Source organism: Crocodylus siamensis, chromosome 3 (assembly GCF_052110815.1).
Source record: "Crocodylus siamensis isolate JL-2025a chromosome 3, ASM5211081v1, whole genome shotgun sequence".
In the NCBI taxonomy this organism is placed as follows: domain Eukaryota; kingdom Metazoa; phylum Chordata; order Crocodylia; family Crocodylidae; genus Crocodylus; species Crocodylus siamensis.
The window spans coordinates 186978940-186999718 of NC_143397.1; the positions used below are offsets into that span (position 1 = coordinate 186978940).

Genomic DNA, 20779 nt, shown 5'->3' on the forward strand with positions numbered 1-20779 from the left:
AACTGAAATCAGGAAAAAAAAAAAAGTGACAAATGCTTAAAAATATATTTACCATGTCTTGCCAAACTTTTGAGAAACATGAAGCACAAGAAATGGAGGTTGGAAAAAAACCCTAATATACCCAATTCTTTCAAAAAATGGTCTGCTTTTCAAACCTGAGGCAGGCCAGGGAAGAGGAGAAGTTTTTACATCCATCGCAATGGTTGTATCCCTGCAAATGCATCTGTTTGTTTCTTTATAATTTTTTTTTTTTTTTTTTTTTTTTTAAAAGAGTGTCTGAATATTTAAGTGCATCTCATTCTACAGCATCTTCTATTCAAAGGAATACAGTATTATGGACAGGAGTTGTATACAAAACAAAGCTTTTGATATTACAAGCTAGAAACATAATCCTCTAACCCTCACCCTTTTTTCTTCCCTTTAAGAAAGACTTAAATGTTTGTTTATGCAAGCAGAGTTGCAGGAAAAGTGAGGTCAGGTCTAAAAATAGACAACTTAATTTGTGACACTTAAACGTGTAGCTCTAAGACAGCGGTTCTCAGTTTATTTTTATTCATACTCTTAGTCTTCACTTGTTTTTTCAATGCATTAAAATAACATAGCAATTCTTCCATTGTAAACAACTCAAAGAACATGACAGATTAGAATTTTTAAACGCTATGGATTTCTGTTTGAAAACTGCAGGTTTATCTTGTAAATCATGCTTCTACACTTAACACTGCTAACATTGTAGTAACCCATATCACCCTTGAAAGGACCTCAAGGCACCCTGGTTGACAAACACTGCTCTATGGTAATTTTTCAACAGTGAAAGTCTCAAAATTCTAATGAAATTAGGGCTTGCCCTGAAAATATCACCCAGCGTAATGCTGCAATAAGAATCTACAGCAATAAACTTGTAGTGAGAGACAACTCTTGACATTTTATACAGTTATTTCATACATGGGGGTTTACCTAATGTCTGGCATTCATGTTTCTACCATGTGGGGAAAGGGAGAATAGCCAGGAAATCTGAATCCTAAAGGCTCAAAAGACAGAATGCAAAAAACCTACAGATATATATTTTTTAAAGACCTCTGCCCTGTGCACACCACCCCCCAAAGTTTGAGTTTGGCAATACTGAGTTTAGGAACTTAATATCAGCTATTTAAAGATTACTTAATGAAAAAAAACATATAATCCTAAGTAATAGTTTCATAGTTGTTAGGGGCTGGAAGGAACCTTACATATCATCAGGGCTAGCCTCCCTACACTTGGGCAGCAAAAACTGCTGGGATCAGATGTTCCCAGCAAGATGGGTGTCAAGATGTTTTTTGAAGATCGCCAGGGTGGATGACTGTACCACTTCTTGGGGGAGCCCATTCCAAACCCTCGACACTTGACTTGTAAACTTTTTCCTTATGTCTAGTCTGAAGCGATCTTCAGTCAGTTTGTGCCTACTATTTTTTGTCCTCCCCTGGGAGGTCTTTGTGAATTGATGCTCTCCCAGGCCCTGATATACTTAGACTGCTACCAAGTCCGCCCCCCCCCCGCTCCCACCGTCTTCTCTTTTCCAGGCTGAATAGTCCCAAGTCCTTCAGCTTGTCCTTGTATGATTTGGTCTCCAGGCCTCTAGTGTCACAGAGTAATCAAGTATTAAAGTCAAGACTTGCTGTTCTTTATTTTCCTTATTTAGCCATTTACTTTTCAGTTATAAATGTCAAACACTGAATTTTGGCAAGTTAGTACATTCAAACCTTTCCAGCATCCTTAGAAGGGATGAATGAATAAGGTCAAAGCCTTTGCCTGCTGTTCTCCTTCCCAGAAAGTTCTGCTGCACTCTTGTTCCAAGACTTGCCTTTTAAATCCCATACAGTTAACAGCTTCCAACAGAGTTACATTAGGACCATCTTTGCTACTAATCACTACTACAAGTGGCAACCCCTTTCCCTACCAAATAGAAGTGTTGTATCCAAACCAACAGTACATGAAAATAGGCTAGCCTGCATTTCTGCTCATTCCAGACAGGTTGATGTACACAATATGCCAGTTGCAGGTAAAAGAAATCAGAAGACATTTGGAAAGCATTTGATCAAAGCTAGAGACTAGCAGGTAGGACACTCTTCAGGGCCTAGATAACTACCATAAGCTGCACAAGGGAAATGAGGGTTGTGGCTTTCAGGTTTAAAGTAGGTGTAAAGTCATTTATTTTGTGACTATAAATTTACAAGCAACAGGGAACAAAGAGAAGAGAGACATACATCTAAAATTTTACCAAGTGCATTTCATAGTACGATTCCTTCAAGGAATGCCTCTGCAAAGAAAAAAGGCAGAGGGGCCCACCTACCACTAGCTCTTTGCCATGTGATTGTGAAGTCAGCACATTTCCAGGGTTGCTACTGTGATAAAACTTGAAACATCCATCTACTAACAGGGAAAGTATCGCACCTTACAAAACAACTCAAACTTTCCTTACTCAATTGGCCATATAAATATAAAATAGGGCTGCCTCTACAAAAGTCTCCTTCAAAATTCTCAAAACTTGGGTTCAAAACATTTACACCTTTCATAAATACTTTTTCTTGATTACAGGATGTCAAAGCAACCAATGAACAAAAAATTAAGCCACAAGTAAAAAGATCCAGCAATTTCTAAACATATACACAACCCACAACTGTCTTATGTGTAAGGTACCACATTTGTCAAAATGAAATGCTAAACTCATTCGCTTAAAAATGAGAACTTGAAAATCAGTTCCATTTCCAAGGCTCATCAACAGATTAAAAGAAAAGTAAACAGTGACTGTATTACAAAAAGGTACACAACACATTAAGCCACATCTCTTTTGGCATATCATAGGGGCATTTATTTTCCCCCCTTTACACCTATAAAAGAGGCAACAACAAACAGCAACTGTTATGCAACTCAAAGGGATGTTTAGCAGGGACTTCAACCACAGTTAAGTCAAATTTCAAGGGGGTCAAAGTATTTTCAGTTGTATCACCTGCCCTTCTGTCTCACTGCCAGTTTTTGGTCTTAGAAACAGTTCCTTATTTTAATTATTTTTCCTCTCCCCAGCTGCCATCACGTGAAGGTCCCACAAAGAAAAACAAAAAATAGATCCTACACACAAGTGAGAGAGCATATGACTCCAGAAAAAGTATGGTCAGAAGCATAAGAGGATTTAGTTAATCACATACTGCCTATTTGTTCTGTAGGGGAAAATGCAGCTTTTGAAATTATTTCACTTTAAATTGTACTTTTTTGCAGCCAACTGGTCTGGGTCACATGGTCTAAGTTTTACAAATAAAGTTCTAAGATTGAAACTATAAAATACAGTCTCCAGTTATATACGATCATCAATGTATGCAATAACTAGGTATGCATATGCAAGCTAACTGCATGCACAAATAGGGTTTTATATAGGCACATAACACATTTATAAACATACAAAACGGTCCCCCCAATCATTACATTTTACATATGGAAAATGTATAAATGTTATAATTTTCCAGGTATAGAATCTAATTATTGGAGGTTTGCCTTGAATTTGTCCCCCTCTCACTGCTACAGCAGGGTAAACAAATGTGGGCAGGGTCAGGTAGCCTCTTTGCCTTCTGCCCTCCTCCCACCCGCAACTTCTTTCCCTTAAAGCCCCTGCCCCCACTACTCTCCCTAAACGCATGGAAATGAGAAGAAAAAATTGAAAACACTGACGGATAAATTGACACATTTTATCTTTTTTTTCCCATTAAAACTCATGCAAGTTTTGGCAGAGGTACTCCACGAACAATTTTAAGCAGCACTTTTGTGCCTCCTTAGATAAGAGTACAAACAATACATGATATTAGTCTAAAGCCAAAAGACTCATGATTGGCCATATAATTCATTGGGCTGGGCTCCGGCAGAGACTACATCATTTCAAGCCACGGTGACCCCATAGCTCAACACTGCTCAGTATGTATGCCTACTCCAGATACAGCCCCACAAAGGATTCATGTGCTAATTAGCCTCCCACTCATGATTGAAACTGGATGTTCTTGTCATGAGGCCTGAAGAAACAGGATTAATTGGAAATGGGGACGAAAGACAACTCAGCTCTGGGAGTAAAGAGGAAGATGAAATATATTCAATGTAGTGGCTCACCATGATTTGAAAAAATATTTGGAGCTAAAACAAAATGGGCAATACAATTTACCTTATTCAAGTGGGTTACACTAACCTCTCCCTGTGGTAGGCTCCCATAAGTATGTTTGCCCAGTATGGACCATCCGTTTTATACCCATGCCCAGTAGAGGTGCACCAATACATTGGTCCAATATTGGATCGGCACCAATATAAAGAAAATTGACTGCATCAGAAATCGGCCTAATGTGGCTGATAAATGGCCCATGCGTGTGAACAGCCGCAGCGCATTACATAGGTGGCAAGGAGAACAGCCCAGCAGCTTGGAGAGCTGCATGCAGGTGGTAATTCTGTGGTGGTGGAACAAGAGGGTGGGGAGGGAAGGGGCATGTGAAGACAGATCAAGGCCCCTGTGGTGAAGGAGGAGTGGGGTAGGGGAAGGGGCAGGCACTGCCCAGCCGGGGCCGGCCGGGGCGTGGAATGGAGATGCGGTTCATCTGGGGAGCAAAGGGAGGGGGGGCGGCTCCAGCTGTTATGTGCACCCCCAGAGGGCATGTGCCCCTGGATCTCTGCGGGGCAGGGCGGGCTGCTCTGGGCTCTTCTCAGCAGAGACTGGGCTGGGCTGAGCTCAGGGCAGAGTGGGCAGTGACACTAGGAGAGAGGCATGGGGGGGGGACTACGACAAATTTTGGGATGGCTGCAGACCCCCTATAGTCCTCTCCCTCCCCCCATTGGGCAGATCCAGGGGCACATACCTCCCATGCCCTGCCAGGGTGCGCACAGCAGCAGGAGCCACCTCTCCTCACTCCTCACTTCCTGCCCCAGCCTCAGCCCCAGCTCCTTCCTCCCTCACCGCAGAGGGCCTTGATCTGCGCCCGCCACGCCCCTTCCCTCCCTGCTCCCCTTCCACCACAACAGACTTACCAGCTGCACGCAGCTCTCCATGATGCCACACTGCATATCAGCAATCGGATTGGCATTGGTTGATATGCCCCCTTAAAAATTGCCTATCGGCGCACCCCAGTGCTGGCTGTATTTTAATCAACCGAATAGTTTCCATTACTAAGCACAGGTTGCTTTCGACAGCATTTTATCACTAGACAGTGCATTTAAATGAGGTTTCTTTATATGCACTTGTAAGGCAAGGATCATTTTTTCTTCCACTTTGTTGGTTAAGCGAAAAAAAACCCCTATCTTGTATTCATGTAAAAACTGTATTATTTATAGGTACCAGTAATCACATACATAGTCTCCACTTGAGCATTTACAGCTAAGGCAAGTCCTTTTTAAATTTGGCTCTAATCTGAAATGGATTACCTCTTTCATAACAGATAGGTTAATAAACTTGCATGCAGAAGTACAATTTTTCTTAAACACCCACTAACTCCCCTTCCAAAGCATAGTTACCTTGGCCAGTTCCAATCCTAAGGAATCTCATCTAAATCTACTTGTACTTTAAAAGTTTCCTTAAAATCTATTTGCCTCCTTAAACACCACTAACACTTCTCTGTGCTCACTGAACATGCCTTAGGAGTCAAGGAAACATGTACCTGGATGTGCTGCCTTTGCTTATTATTAACATTTTAATAAACCACTCCGGAGGTTGTCTTCTATTTAGTCTGCCCTGCCATTCCTTATCTGTAAATGTTTTCTTTCTTCACCTCTCGGTAATATTTTAAATATAGTTGGTCTTTTAGATCACTTTTCATGTCCCTCCCTGGCAACACTAGTCTAGGCTGTCCTTTTTTAAGGTGACCTATAAAAGGAAAATTGTTCTTATGACCAAGGGGAAGGGCTGTAATTTTATATAAAAGTCATACATACCTCTGTTTTATTATGGCAAATGTCTTATCTATATGGTGAAACTGCAAATTGATTGGCCACATATACAGTTATGAGGGAGAAGGGATGCTTAGTCACACAATTAGTTAATCTATTAATACCTATTAATAAAGTACATCAAGGTGTAATTAATTTTCAACAAACCAATTTCATCCTTTCAAAGTATTCAAAACTTAAAACATGCACCTTTCAATAAAAGAAATGTGAACAATAATTCACAACCCTGTCACTGTCAATATTAAAAAAGAGGGGAAAAAAGAAAAAAACACAAATAATTGTCTTTATACATTAAAAAAGAGGAGTTATCTTTATATATTAAAACGGAGCAGTCTTTAATTTTATTAAAATTAAACTAGTTTAATTACCTCTTTATATAAAGGCTTATTAATTAGCAAATTTTATTCATTTCTACAGAAAACATCTTCTCTCAGGTTCATGCATCAGACCCACCATTATATTGTGCAAGTGACTCTGCATGCTAATGACACCCAAAAGTCCAACAGTTTTGTGTTTCTGAACTGAACTTTCACTTGGATTTACACAAAACTTTCCAGAAAGTTGCCCTAAATTGCTCTCCCTCTGTTTCTCTTTCTAAGCAAGGTAATTAAAAGTGTACTTTACTCAAAAGGAAAATCTAACACAGAAACCAGGCCTAGCTGGCCTCTTCATTCTCCCTCTTCCTCCCGCCTTTGAATGAGTCTTTAAATGAAGAATGTTATAGATGAAATATCTTGTAAAGTTATTACATTTTCTTTAGCATTCAAAATATATTCCTCATCTATTTTTGTCTCTTTCAGATGAAAAGGTATACATGACCCCAAGTCTATGATCCATTCATGGTATCAACAGCCATAAGTGTTATTCATGACTTAATACTCATGTTTCAGCTGGTATGCTTACAAAAGAGGAAAATACTACTCATCTAGCAAATTGTCACAACAGGAAAATGATGGGGAATTATGTTTATAGTGTCCGAGATGCTTTATTAAAGAAAAAAAAAACAAGAAAAAAGAAAATGTCTGAGTCTTCTAACTTTAATTTTATTATGTTTAATATCATCAAATTCAGAAAGGCTAGACTATGGAAAAGGTGGCCAAACAATCCCTTGAAATAAATTAAATGACACAGTTTGAAAAAATGTGCTTATAGCAAAGAATGAAACAGGAATGTCTGATACTAAAGGTAAGGACTGGTGAATAAGCAGTCCTGCAAATTCTCCAGTGCTAAATACTGAGGACTTGAACTAGGATGGGGAGGACAAGGTAATTCATACTAGGGTTTCAGTGGAGGATTGAAATGAATAAATTTCACTTTTATGTTCTTTGTAGATTTGAAATGAATGTCATCATAACATTTTTCAGTATACTGAAATTTTCTCCAATAAAAGAAGATTCCTGTTAGGAGTAAATCAGAGATCTAACTAGGAATTTTGGCACCTGGGCAGAGATGCCCAATAATGAAGGGGTAGAGGGAGAAATAGAAGAAGTGCTAAGCACTAGCCCAGGGGTTGGCAACCTGCAGCACACGTGCCAAGCATGGCACGCGAGACCATTTTCCTCAGCACGCACTGGGGCCGGGGCAAGGAGGCAGCAGCTGTTTGCAGCTGGCCCTGGGTCTGGGTAAATGCTGCCAGCCAGGAGCCCAGGCTGCTCCCAACAGCTGGCTGGAAGGCTGCAAGCCCGGCTGGGAGCAGCCTGGGCTCCATAGCTATCAGCAGCTACCCAAGAGCCAGGGCCGGCTGCAGCCAGGAGGCTACAAATGGCTGCTGCCTCCCCGGCCCAGCCCCACCGGGTGCAGAGCTGGCACCTGCTGCCTTTCTAGAGCCTGGAGAAAGCCGGGGCCAGGGTGGAGAAGCAGCAGCTGTTTGCAACTTGCCAGTTGCAGCCAGCTCAGGTTCTGGGTAGCTGATCATCACGGAGCCCAGGCTGCTCCCAGCAGTCAGCTGGGAGAATGGAAGCCCTGCTGCAAGCAGCCTGTGCTCTGTGGCTATCAGCAGCTACCCAGAACCTAGGCCGGCTGCAGCTGGGAGGCTGCAAACAGCTGCTGCATCCAGGCCCCATCTCCAGCTGCCTCCCAGCCCAACCTAGTCCTGGGTACTTCTGCCACTCTGGGGTATACACGTTGTGCTCCCGGCCCTGCTGCCCTCTGGAGCCCAGTGTGCACGACACAGAGTGGCAGCACGTGGGGGTGGGGAGGCACACAGGGAAGCTGCCTGCTGCTGCAAGCTCCAGGCTGCTCAGGTCACTCTTCCCCCGTGTGCCTGGGAGCAGCGTGGGTGGTACACAGGGTTGTGCCTCTCGTTGCTGCCCCCACCTGTAGGGGAAGTGTAGCCAGGGCAGTGGGGAGCTTGGCTTTGCGCCCCCAACTATGCCCTGTCACACCAGGGTCTACACACTGGTCTGCAGAAGTGGTGGGGAAGGGCAGCACCGCAGGAAGCATGGCTGGTATCTGCTGCCTCCCCAGAGCCCAGGGCTGGGAGACAGCTGGAGCCAGGGCAGGGAAGCAGCAGCTGTTTGCAGTCTCCAGGCTGCAGCTGGCCCCAGTTCTGGGTAGCTGCTGATGGGCATGGAGCCTGGGCTGGGGGTACAGGGGGACCCCACACAAAACAAATACACAAGATCAAAAGGGAGTATCAAGTTTTATTTATTGTCACCAGGTTTACAATTTTTAGACCATCTGGTATTTACCATAAAAAAAAAGGGCAACATTTATGATTATTAACTATACTAATATGCAGTGCATCCTGCCATGTACACCCTGCCCTCATTTTGTTTTTCCGGCATGCTGGCACTCTGGCACCTTCCAAGGTAGGCATTGTTGTTTTTTTCAGCACTCCAGCCAAAAAACATTGCCTACCATTACACTAGCCTTACAACATAAGTGGCTGCCACTACTACTACCACCAGCTGTTGCTGCATTACAGACTCCACAAGGGGGTAGCCCTTAAGATGCCCCCTCTAAACAAGTGCCGTAGGCTAGCCTTGTTTACCCCTCATTATGTTACTGCAGCAAACCACTCTGAATTTTGATCCCAGTGGCCTCAAGTACTCTCCGAAAGTGGAGTTCAGCATTCAGTCCATCACGGATGGCTTAAATAGACAATTTATTTAAGCCCAATCTCCTACCATACACAAACCTTCCCAAAAAGAAAAGGGTTTATAATAACTCATCTGCTCTGAAGCATTTGAAACTACCTGCCCCCAACCAAGATGGCTACATGTTTGTTTATTTAAGATGGAGGATATGCCACTGGCCTGGGAAAGAGTAGGAAGTTAAAACAATCAGAACTTCCTGCTGCTTACAGGGATTTAATGCCTGTGGAACAGCAAAAGTTTGAAGAAAAGAGGCAGGAACATAGGTGATGCTTGAGAGGCAGAAGACAATATAGATTTAGAAATTGTAAGGCTGGAAGGGACCTCAAAAGATCTTCAGATCCAGCCCCCCCCGCCCCGCCAGCATATTATCTTAGTACTCTTATTTACTTCCAGGTCTCTGGCTAATTGCCCTGGCAAGAATTATCAAGATGGATTTTTCTGATATCAGACACATACAGTTGGTAGATTATTGTAGATGGCAACTGCGGCAATTCATAAAAGCTAGGAAGGCAGCCTTCTTTAACTGAAAGAGCTAGGAAAGATAACAATATATTCATATATTAGACATTAAAGTTTATACAAACTAATAATAGTGCTATAGAATATAGTGGGACACAATTTTATAATTTGGTACACAATTTTGAAAGACTGGCATCAATGTCATACCAAAACAAGTCATGGGAAATGAGTTACTTCTTACAAAACTTAATGCAGGACTCCAGGCACCAGTTTTGGCTAAAGCCTGGTAGAATCTATAAGCGAAAATTTTAGCCCAATTTACAAGCGTTTCACTGTCAAATTTTAGATGCTTCTAAGAGCACCACATTAAACGAACAAGCTAAAACTGAATCTGTTCTCTGAAAATCATTTCTAAAATACTCACTGGCCTTACCGGTTTTAGTTACTTTGAAGACGCTTAGAATAGAAACTAAATAGTGGAATTCTTCAATGAAAAACAATCACGATTCAATTTCTATTTTTGAGTTACAAGTCAAAGGCATCTTTAAGAAATATCTTAGTCATAGATGCTTCTAAAAGACTTGCAAGCCTGTATGTTATTACGGATGAATGTTACTTAAGCACAAGAGCTGGGGCTTTCAAAATGGCCTGAAGATTTCAAAGGAAGCAGGAGACTTAACTTCTCCCACCCTAACATCTAAAGCAAGCGTGGGCAAAATATGGCCTGCAGGCCGCATCCACCCATCAACTGGTTGTGGTCGGGTGCCCACCAATTGACTGTGCTCCATACGGGGCCAAAGCCCAACCGCTCCCACCTGGGGCAGCCCGTGCTGTGCTCTCAACCACCCTGCCCAGTGGGCACGATGAACAACCACCTGCAGGTGGGCTGCGTGGGTTGAAGGTAGCTGAAGCTAGATTCCCACACACTGGAGCAGGAGTTGCCCAACTGCAGCTTCCTCCTGCTGGGAGTGACGCAGCAGAAACAGGAGCATCAGGAAGAGATACCACTGGAGGCAGGGCAAGCCAAATAGTACCTGGGCAGTTGCAGCTCCACTGGGAAGTTGTGTGCGTGTGTGGCTGAGGCCAGGACCATCCAACAGGTGCAAGCAGGAGTGTGGTGCCAACTGCCCCAGGTGGAGCACTGCAGGGGCAGCCACAGGCTGGAAAGGTTGGGGGAGTTGGGGGGGGGGGGTGGCAGACTGCACCTGCACTGTATTACCTGGGCAAGCTCTGCTGCATATGCCCCCCTCCCCCACCATCTTCAGGCACCTAGTGCACAGGCAGCCCCACCACATGTATATTGTGTGTGCAGGGAGGAGTGTGTATGCAAGAGGAGCACTATTTTGAGCACTAGGCAATTGCCCCCATATACACTAGTCAAAAAAGTACATACATCAGGACAAAAATTATTTCTTAAAATAACATTAAAATACATTAGATAGATGTTTGATTTTTAGTATACAATGTTTTTAATCTAAAAATTTTAAATGTCTTCTGAAAGATTTTGCGTCTGACCTACAACAGCCCACCAAAACTCATTAAGCGGCACTCCAGCTGAAATAACTGCCCATCCTGGTCTATAGAAACAGCAGAACACAGCAATATCCATGTCTTTCACAAACTTTTGCATTAATTCTGGTAATTTCTAGCTGGAAACCTTTACATTAAAGAGACAGTTCACTGTCAAGATATCTTGCCTATGTATTAGTTCCATCTTTAACGAATGTTTTTTGAAAGTTTCTTCAAGGATATGTTTTAGCACCTCTACAACTTTACCCCTTCTGCCTTCCAAAAGCAAATCAAATAAACCAAAAGTAAAAAGCGCTCAAGAACAACCATAGACCTTTAGAAATCAGAGTATGTAGTATTAACAAGAACAAAAATACACGCATGTAAAAATAGATCTGAAAAAATATGCAAATTTTACCCACAAGATCTACCGAGGAGTTTATATTTTAGATTTATGAAAACCAGTTAGACACACACAAACTTTGGCCCTCAAAAAGCCCAAACAAACATGTATGCATCAACTCCTATTTTCACCTTCAGGAGTTTTACATTTGGTGAAATGCAATACATAAATCTCCATTTTTTTTGTTTTGTTTTTCAAGGCCTTCTCTGAACCAAAGGCCAAACTCAATTATTTTCTGCCACAAGCCAACTTCCAAGTGGAGTAAGTTTATTCCTGTCACAAGGTCACCTCCCCATTCTAGAATTCCTCCACCCAAAAGAACACCGGAATGCAGCCTGAGAGTTACCATGGTGACTCTTGATGTCATCTCTAAACTATTTTAGCACTGTAGACTCCTGTGTACATATATGTTTCTTCTTTCTCCTTCCTTTTATTTTTTTTTTATTAAAAACTGCTTTGAGAAAGCTACAAAAGTTGCACTCTGTCCACAATTAGGTACAACACAGTTTTATATAATAAAGTGTTCATGGTTTTGGCATGATACTTCTAAATATAAAATGTGCAACACCCCCCCCATACACAGTGTATGCAAGGCAGACACAATACTTTTCTAGATACTGCTTCTAAATTCTAATGATTATTTGTAAACCCATTCTGATCTATGCACATTGAAACTTTCATCGATGGAGTGATTCCTAAACAAACCAACCTATCATCTATAAAACCTATCATCTACGTCCTTGATAATTAGCTAATCTCTATAAACTGCATAATGTATACTTTTCCTTTTAATAAAAGGAAGATTAATCGTAAGTACTCTCATCAATGCTTCAAAATACCAGTTTACATATCGTTGCTATTTCTGTAACAGAAGCCCTGCAATTCTCAGGTACAGACTTCTGATAAAATACCCTTCATTACTCCTAAAACTACTATTCAAAATGCTTCTGATGGCTCCCAGTACAATGAACACAATGAAAAAATGCCCCACACTATATCATCAGGGATAAAGGTATCCCTTCTTAGAGTCTCAAAAAACCAACTATATTTCCCTGTACAATGCAGCAAATATCAGCACTTCTCTGAAGAGTCTGAAATACACAAATTCTCGCTGACGTGCACGAAAGCCCTGCAGAAATAGCAGATGTATTTATACTCCTCACAGTAATGTAAACAGAACATGACTACCACCACAATAAAATACTTATAAAAAGTGAGACAATTACTTGTAAAGCTTCTAAGAAGGAAAAGTACCACAACAAGATAAAAGGCAGAAGGAACAAAAAAAATTAGATGAATATTGAAGGTATATCGGAAGACAATTCTCTAGATCTGCTGATCTCAAATAGAAGTTTAATGAAAGTCACATCAGGCACTGACAGAAGAAGGTGTAATGCTCACAACTAGAAAAGGATGCGTACTCCAAAGGTCATGAAAGCTCAGTAGAAACCTGTTTGTTTTTAACTGCTGACCAGACTGCGTGTTCACCACCCCACAGAACAATGATCATGCCCCAATCCAGAACTACAGCAACAAAGTCCAATTTCCCTGGTAATAGCTTCTCTGGACCCTGGTGGGTTCCACCACTGAAACTGACAGCACAAATCCTGTCTATTGATGATCCTTCTTCTACCTCCAGGCATCTCTGATTCAAATGTAGATGACAAAATCCCAACCAGGGGGAGGGAAAGCAGTAGACCAGACAGAGTCTTGAGGACAAGAGACATAAATTGGGACTAGCTAAAAGAAAAAACTAGGGGTGCACCAATAAAGATTTTTTGGCCAAGACCAACAGCCAATTATTAAGTAGCCATATCAGCCAATACAGATCCGATTGCAACATGCAGCCCAGCAGCTTGGAGGCCAGCGTCTGGCCGGTAAGTCTGCAGGGGAGGGCAGGTCAAGGGTCCCAGGGTGAGGGTGGGAGTGGGGCAGGGATAGGTGCACAAGACAGAGCTGTGGGCTGCTTCCCTACTGCCGCACCCCTTGGGGGAGGTATGGGGGGCATGTGCCACCCCCAGATGTGTGTGAGGGGCAAGGGTGAGCTGCCTGCCTGCTGTGGGCTCGGGATGAGAGGCTGCATTAGCCTCTTCTCAGAAGGGTGACTGGGCCAGAGCTACACTAGGGAAAAGCAGGAGCAGTGACACTAGGGGGCAAAGGGGGGGGCTACAGACACCCCAAAATTCCACCATAGTGCCTCCTCCCAGCCCTGCTGCCCACCCCACCCATTATGAGCATAGCCCTCCCCCCCCCACCCAGGAAAAGGACAGCACAGCTCCTGGCCCTAAGCCTGTATACAAATCTGCGAGGGCACATGTACCCCATGTCTCCCCCATGGATGTGCACAATGGCAGGAAAGCGCTCCCCTTCCCCACAATCCAGACAAGCCTCCCACAGCTCCACCCCATGCTCTGCTCCAGTTGGGCAGCACCTGCCCCACTCTCTTCCTCACTGTGGGGGCCTCAATCTGTCCCACCATGCCCCTTCTGCCCCACAGAACTACTGGCCAGATGCTGCTCTCCAAGCTGCCCAGCAGCATTCCTGGCTGCACGCATGCTGCAACTGCAGGCATGCACAGGCATTTATCACTGACATTATTAGCTACACCAGCCAAAAAATATCCAATTACTGATTATGACAATCTTCCTTTTATCAGTGCTGATCCAATATAGACCAATATATATAGGTGAACCTCTAGAAAGTACACTTGGATTGAAAGGGAGACCAAGACTAGAATTAGTGGGAATAGAAGTGTCATGTCTGGCAGAGAGCTAGGAGAATGGGCAAAAACTAGCACAAAGCTAGAGAAAGGCAAGAGGGAAAAACTGGATAAAGAATGCTGGGAAGGAGCAAGGGGATGGGAACTGATGTTGAGAAGGGCAGAGAAAGATCTGACAAAGAGGAAAGAACTGGAATTACCTAGACAGGGAGACTGGAAATTCAGTGACAATGACAGGATAAAATGCAGTTGTGTCAAGCAACATTCAATTATCAAACCCCACATCATCCTTTCTTATCAGCCAGTCTACCACCACATTCACTACATATATTCCAACTTCTACAATATACCACAAAGGTTCCACCAGCAACTTTATTACACAATCCCCACTTATGCCTAGAGTTACCATATGACCTGGATTGTATAGTCTTGGCTGACTGGCGTAAACTGAAACAAAAGTCCCAGATTCAGCTGCTACAGGCAGAGGCTGCTGCTGTCTTTAGTGCCCAGCCTGGCTCCTGCTGGGGCAGGGATCAACCAGGACAGAGTGGAGCAAGGGAGGCTGGGCTGGGACAGGGAGTAGGCTTGGGCACCCACATGGGGTGAGCTGGAATAGCTGCCTGTCACCAGCAGCTTGTTGCCCTGCTGCAGCACCAACAGTCAAGGCCCACACTGCTTATAGCAGACCCTGGCAACTAATGGTGGCAAGGGGAAGAAGGGCTGCTCCCAGTCAGGTCTGGCCTCTGCGCACAGAGGATGGAACCTGGCCGTGGGCCGCTCCATCCTGCCATGCTTCTCCCAGCCTTGATGGTCAGAGTGGGGGGATGGGACTGTGTGTACATGCTGCCCATCTCAGATTTCCTCAACAATAATATTTCCTCAACCCTACTTATGCCCACAAGCAGTCTATGTATGACCTGTACAAAAGGTGCAATTAGTGCTTCATTACTTTCTTACGGTGCACAAGGAGGTTGAGTTAAGGCTACACAACACACTCAGATGTAGATGGCAAAATCCTAAAGGGGATGTGGGGGAAGGAGACTGAGTTACAGCTATATAAGCATTCATAAAATGCAAGATTCCTTAACTTTTAAGAACTTGGCTTTACAACCCTAACAATCCTGCTTTTAAAACAGCCCACAGTGTAAATCATAGACAAGGAAAAAGTGCTGACAGCTGGTTTACTAGGATCACCTGTGGCTACTGTGCTTCTTAGTCAGGGCTGCTTACCCATGTGAACAGCAAGTCATACAAGTTAAAGGGAAAAGTTTTTTAAAAAGGCCAAAATTCACCTGAGACGAGTCTAGAACTTAATCCACAAGACAATATGAACAGTAGGGGCGCTGGCAGGCACTGCAAATACACAAAAGACATTGCTCTCTCTGAATTTCCAAATCTCTCTTCATCCCCTCCCCCCAGGGCTGAGGATTATTTCCCCTCAACCCCACAGCCACAGAGAGGAAGAGCAGAAGCCAGGCTCAAATAGTTGCACATCACAGAAATGCTCCAGTTCTTACCCCTTCCCCCCTCCTACAGGTTTGCAGCCAGTGACAGAGCTGCAGCCTGGAGCTGCACAGAGAGAAGCAGCAAAAGGGCCTCCCTGCACCCAAGGAGCCCCCGTGCTCCACCCCACAGCGCCACCAGCGGCCCAGTTCCGCAGCCTGCCAAGGAACATTTATTTATTTTTCCCTTGTTCAAGGCCAAATCCATTCCAGATTCAACTGGGCAAAGCCCAAGAGCTGAGGTCCCAGAACTGGATAGAGCAGAGCCCAAGGGTTCAAATCTGTCTGGCTCTAGCATGGGCAAGCATCCTCCCTGCCAGGCCCATGGCTCTGAGGCTGGATACCCCTCAGCTAGGGAGGCAAGCTCCATGCCGGCCTAGGCCTTGCACCCTCATCTCCCCCCATCTCACCCAAGAGGGGCAGCAGGGCCCCCCACAAAGGGAGTGGAGTCGGGAACAGCCCCCCCTTGCCCCTCCCCCATGCATTGTTCTCGGCCCAAACCAGGACCAAGGTGTAAACAGAGGCGAACTGCGCGTCTGCGGTGGGGGCGGGGCGGCGGCCTCCAGCGCCCTCACTGCCGGGTGGGGGGTCACAGCTTATTTTTAGCTGCTCTCCGCACCAAGCGTGCTGGGGGGGGGGGCGCTTCTTGTCACTCCTAGCACAGCTCACTGGGAGGGGGGCAAGGGGAATAATGCAGCCCCCTCACAGTTGCCGCCCCCCCATCCAGCCCCCTCAGGCGGGGGTCCGGCCGCACTGCGCAGGCGCAGAAGGGGCGCTCGCTCACTTCCCCCCCCGCTTCCAGCCGCCCTTCCCCCCGCGCTCCAGGGCAGCGACGGTTACTCCCCGCCGCGCGCGAGTCACTCACCCTGCGCGGCGCCCGCAAGCCCCGGGGCGCGGGGGGTGGTGGGGAGGACGAGGGGGAAAGAAGGACCCGGGTGGCGGGGGAGCGACTGTCCCCGCTGCAGCTGAGTGGGGGTGGGGGCGGGTGCCGAGCCGGGGTGGTCGCAGCCCCCACCCCGGTTCTCCGGCCCTCGGCCCCCGCGCAACCAGCCCGACCCAGCCGCCGCAGCTCCGGCTGTTTGTGTTGATGCGAGACGCAGGCGGAGGGAGGGGCCCAACAGCTGAGAGGATGTAAACACTGCCGTCACGTGACCGAGCCAAGGACTGGGGGAAGCGGTGGGTCTCGCAACTGCGCGCGGCCGCGGGGAGCGTCACATGACGCGGTGATTGGCTCCGCTCCTTGGCGCCTGCAGCCAATGAGAGGCCAGCCCTGCTGGGGCTCGTCACCTGTAGCCAAGGGGCGGGAGAAGGTTCCCCCTCCCCCACCACGCTGAGGCGCCCGCCCGGACGCTGCTCTTAAAGGGGCAGGGACGCGGGAGCTGGGCTACCCCAGTGCGGGTGGGGCGCCGCGGAGTCTTGTGCAGCCCCAGCGCTGCAGCCCCTGGGAGCGCCCTACAACGAGGTACCCGAGGCACAGGGAGCTTTTTCCTTCCTAGAGCGGAAGCCTGCAGCGCACTGGCTGGAAAGCACCTTGCTGGGCAGAAGGAGAGGACCCTAGGATGCGTCTACACGTTCATTAAAGCACCTTAAATACTGTAATCGGAACTCGTGGCAGAGGTGCTCTCTTAATTTTTTAAAACATCTAGTTGGTCTAATAAAAGAATAATTCTTTCTTTGCAAGCTTTCAGGCACGCACACCCTTCCTCCGGCATAGGAGAATGCAAAAGATGTACAATTATGCCTCGGTGGAAATGAACATTTGTATTTCACAGCAGAACTGAAAGTGGTGGAAGATCTCCTGGTTGGAATAGCTCATTGTGTGCAAATGAGGTGCAGATAAATGTAACTAAAGTAGTAACTAAATGCACAGTAACTGGAGTTAGCACAGTGGCCCTGTGACATGGTTATTTTGTAATGCTTACCGCGCACTAACCTAATAATACCGTGCTGGGGGCTGTTAGTACCTAGAAGGGTATAGGGCCTGGGGCAAATTGGCCTATGTGGCCCCTTAAGAGACCTGGGAGATGTGGCAGAGCAGGATAGAGGTGGCAGCCCTGGCCCTGGCCCTGGTGCTGAGGGTGCTGCCACCTGCAGCACAGGGCAGCTGAGGTGAGGGCTGCATTGGGCTGGGTTGGGGATACCTTGGGGGGCGCCAAGCTGGGCTGCGGTGCCTGGCAACCTCACAGCGGCTCCGGGTCAGGCTGTGCCACAAAATGGATGCTAGGTGGCACCTCTGCCACAGCCCTCTGATGTTGAAATGCAAGGTCTGGGGTGGTTGCCTTGATTCGCCATCCCCTAGGAACGGCCCTGATTAGCATGGTTTTTAACCTCCATGCTACTCCACAGTATCATTAGGCTAAGCATCGCAAAATAACTGTGCGCTGGCACTACTATGCAGTAACTCCAGTAAACTCATTAGCATTTATTTACTTTTATCTGAGCCTTATTTGCACAAAATGAACTATTCCAATCAGGAGATCTTGCAACACCTTCAGCTCTCATGTGAAACATGAATTTTCATTTCCACCCAAGACCCCAGATAGCCTAGTCTTCTGCTAAGAAAAGCCCTGAGGAGTGAAGAGAACCTTCCCAGACCCTTGGAAAATGAAGCAGGGAAGTAGCTGGAAAACACTTGGGACTTGAGGAGACAAGAAGCATGGGGGAGGGGAGAGTGCTCAGGCCTGGAGCCTGATGGTCCGGAGCAGCAAAGCTGGAGGAGACCAGGGGCAGGGCAGCAGGGAGAGGCCAGAATGTGGCCACCTCTTCTGAGCCACAGCAGCGACGGGGGCATAGGCGGATGCAGACTTTTGAAGAGGGGCTGTGCGGCAGCTGAAGGACATTGTGGCACACAACGCCGCACACGGTTTTCTCTAGTGAAAAATGAGCTAGAAGCTTCACTAATAGGCAAGGGGCCTAGGGCTAGATTACACAGTATAATGCTGAAGCAAGATCAAACAGAACATTTTTTAAGTGAATTTAAATCAGTCTATGGGCTGTGAAATAGGATCTGCATGACCAGGAGCAGCTATCAGACCACAGAATAGTAGAACAAAGGCTTGCTTGATCGGTTGAACACCAAGGACATTAAAAAGAAGAGGGGGAATACTTAATACTTGGGGAATAGAGACTTGGAAGGGGTTAGGTAGATGATAATGAGCCATGAAGGCAAGTAACTCCCTCAGTGCTGCCTGGCTAGTAAAGCTGCTACCACTGCCTGGCCAAGCAGTTGGTTTTAAAGTTTGGGTGAAGCAGGAATCAAAGGGCAGGACATGCAAGTGCACCATTTTCCCTCCCCACCTATATATCCATTCCTGGATGAGGGACAGCTCACAGGTACAGTCAGAGGAGATATGAATCAAAGAGTGGAGGGACTTGGGTTGGACCTAGGGGCTGTCTAAGGACTAGAGGAGAGATGGGCAAAATATGGCCATGGACCAGATTTTGCCCACCAACTGGCTGGATCTGGCCTGCGGCTGCCCCCGCAGTGCTCCACATGGGGCTGAGCCCCACCTGCTCTGGCCAGGACAGCCCGCACAAGACTCCTGCCAGCCCCAGCCAGTGCAAAGCTTCTGGTGGGGCTATTCCCAGTGCAGCTGCACCCAGTCCTCTGCTCCCCTCACCTCCAGCAGAAGCAGCCAGGCTGAAGCTTCTCCACCTGCCCACCTGGTAGGAGCAGAGCAGCAAGGGCACAAGCAGCAGAAGGAGTGTCTGCTGGTGGTGATGGGAGCACAGCAGCACCCCACCAGCTGCTACCACACCAGGAACACCCCACTGGAAGCTGTGCACTGGCCGGGGCCAGCAGGGCTGTTCTCCCCTTGCCTCCAGCTGCACTGCTCCAGGTGTGTGGGTGGGCAGATAGCTTCAGCTGGGCAGCTCCAGCTTGCCTTCCACCCACCCACCCACAGCTGATTGCTCATTTCACCAGGTGGTCAAAGCAGGTGGAAGGCAGCTGGGAGCTGGAGCCTGAGTTCCATGTGTTGGGCAGGAGCCACCCAGCTAAAGCTTCCCACCCAGAGCAGTACTGCAGGGGCAGCACCAACAGCTACAGCTGGAGGCAAGAGAAGCAGAACAGTTCTGCCAGCCCCAGCCAGTGTGCAGCTTCTCGTGGAGCTATTCCTGGTGTGGCTGTAGCTGGCTTGGTGCTGCTGCACTCCCCTTGCTTCCCAGAGACAACGGAAGCCTGGCTGTCTTCAGCCAAACTGGGAACAGCCCTGCCAGAAGTTGCACACTAGCTGGGGCTGGGGCCAGGGCTGGGGCCGGCAGGTATGGGTGGGAGTATGGCATCGGTGGTTGGGGCTCATCCCCATGTGGAACACTGCAAGGGCAGCCACTGACCAGGCAAGCTCTGCTGTATGCCCCCCGCACACCTCCTTCTTCCCTTCACCCATGGCTGGCCCCCAGGCAGCACCCCCCCCCATGCATGCACACACGCGCGCACACACACACACCCTGGAACCCACTCCCCACCAAGAGCACAGCGTGCAGGGAGTGGATCATGCCTGTCCTGCTCCCAAACACTGTTCCTCCCCCACCCAACCCAAAGTCCCATAAGGAGTTTTAGTGAGTTGCTTGGGAGAGTGGGGTGCTGATCAAGCCGGTAACAACTCATCAAAACACCCTTTGTGGCTCTCAGGTCCAAATAATTGCCCACCCTTGACTAGAGGAAATGGGACACAGGGCTCTGCTGGGCCAAGGGAGGCAGCATCTGGGAGACTGGTTTAAGGTCCAGACAAAAAGAAACAGTACTGGGAGGAAAGTCTGGGCTCAGGGCAGTGCAAGGGAGTCAACAAACGTAGCAATGGCAGATAAGGACCATACCTTCATTCCTTCTAAGCAATGGGAGTCATAAGGGTGAAGGTTGCTAGGTTAGTGCAAGGGGGCAGTTGAGTACTAAGGAGGCTTGTTTTTGGTATAAGTGGAACAGCTGAAGCTAAATAAAGTTGGTGGAGACTAATCTGAAACATGGGTTGAGGTGGCTTGCAGGAAGGATTTGTAAAATGGGATGTAAAGGGACTGGTAGCAGAACATTTGTATTCCATGACATGGGAGAGCTCAGATGCAGGAGGGGTCAGCTTTGTGAGCTGGAACCATGGGAACCAAAGAAAGCACAGCTGTTGAACAAACTGTTATTGTTGTCAGATGCTAG

The 20779-nt window shown here is 46.8% G+C and overlaps 1 protein-coding gene across 4 annotated transcripts in view; it reads right to left on the reverse strand.

The window, feature by feature from the left end:
• The window catches only part of PCMTD1 (protein-L-isoaspartate (D-aspartate) O-methyltransferase domain containing 1), an 83414-nt gene extending 66613 nt beyond the window's left edge, over positions 1–16801 (reverse strand). For 2 of the 4 annotated variants that reach the window (XM_090039953.1, XM_090039951.1), the window contains exons 1-2: positions 16499–16801; positions 15424–15484 (exon numbers count right to left, since the gene is read on the reverse strand). The gene's annotated coding sequence lies outside the window, so the exon portion shown is untranslated. The remainder of the gene's footprint in view (positions 1–15423; positions 15485–16498) is intronic. The other 2 variants (XM_090039949.1, XM_090039950.1) reach the window with 1 other exon arrangement.
• Between the last annotated feature and the right edge of the window lie 3978 nt (positions 16802–20779).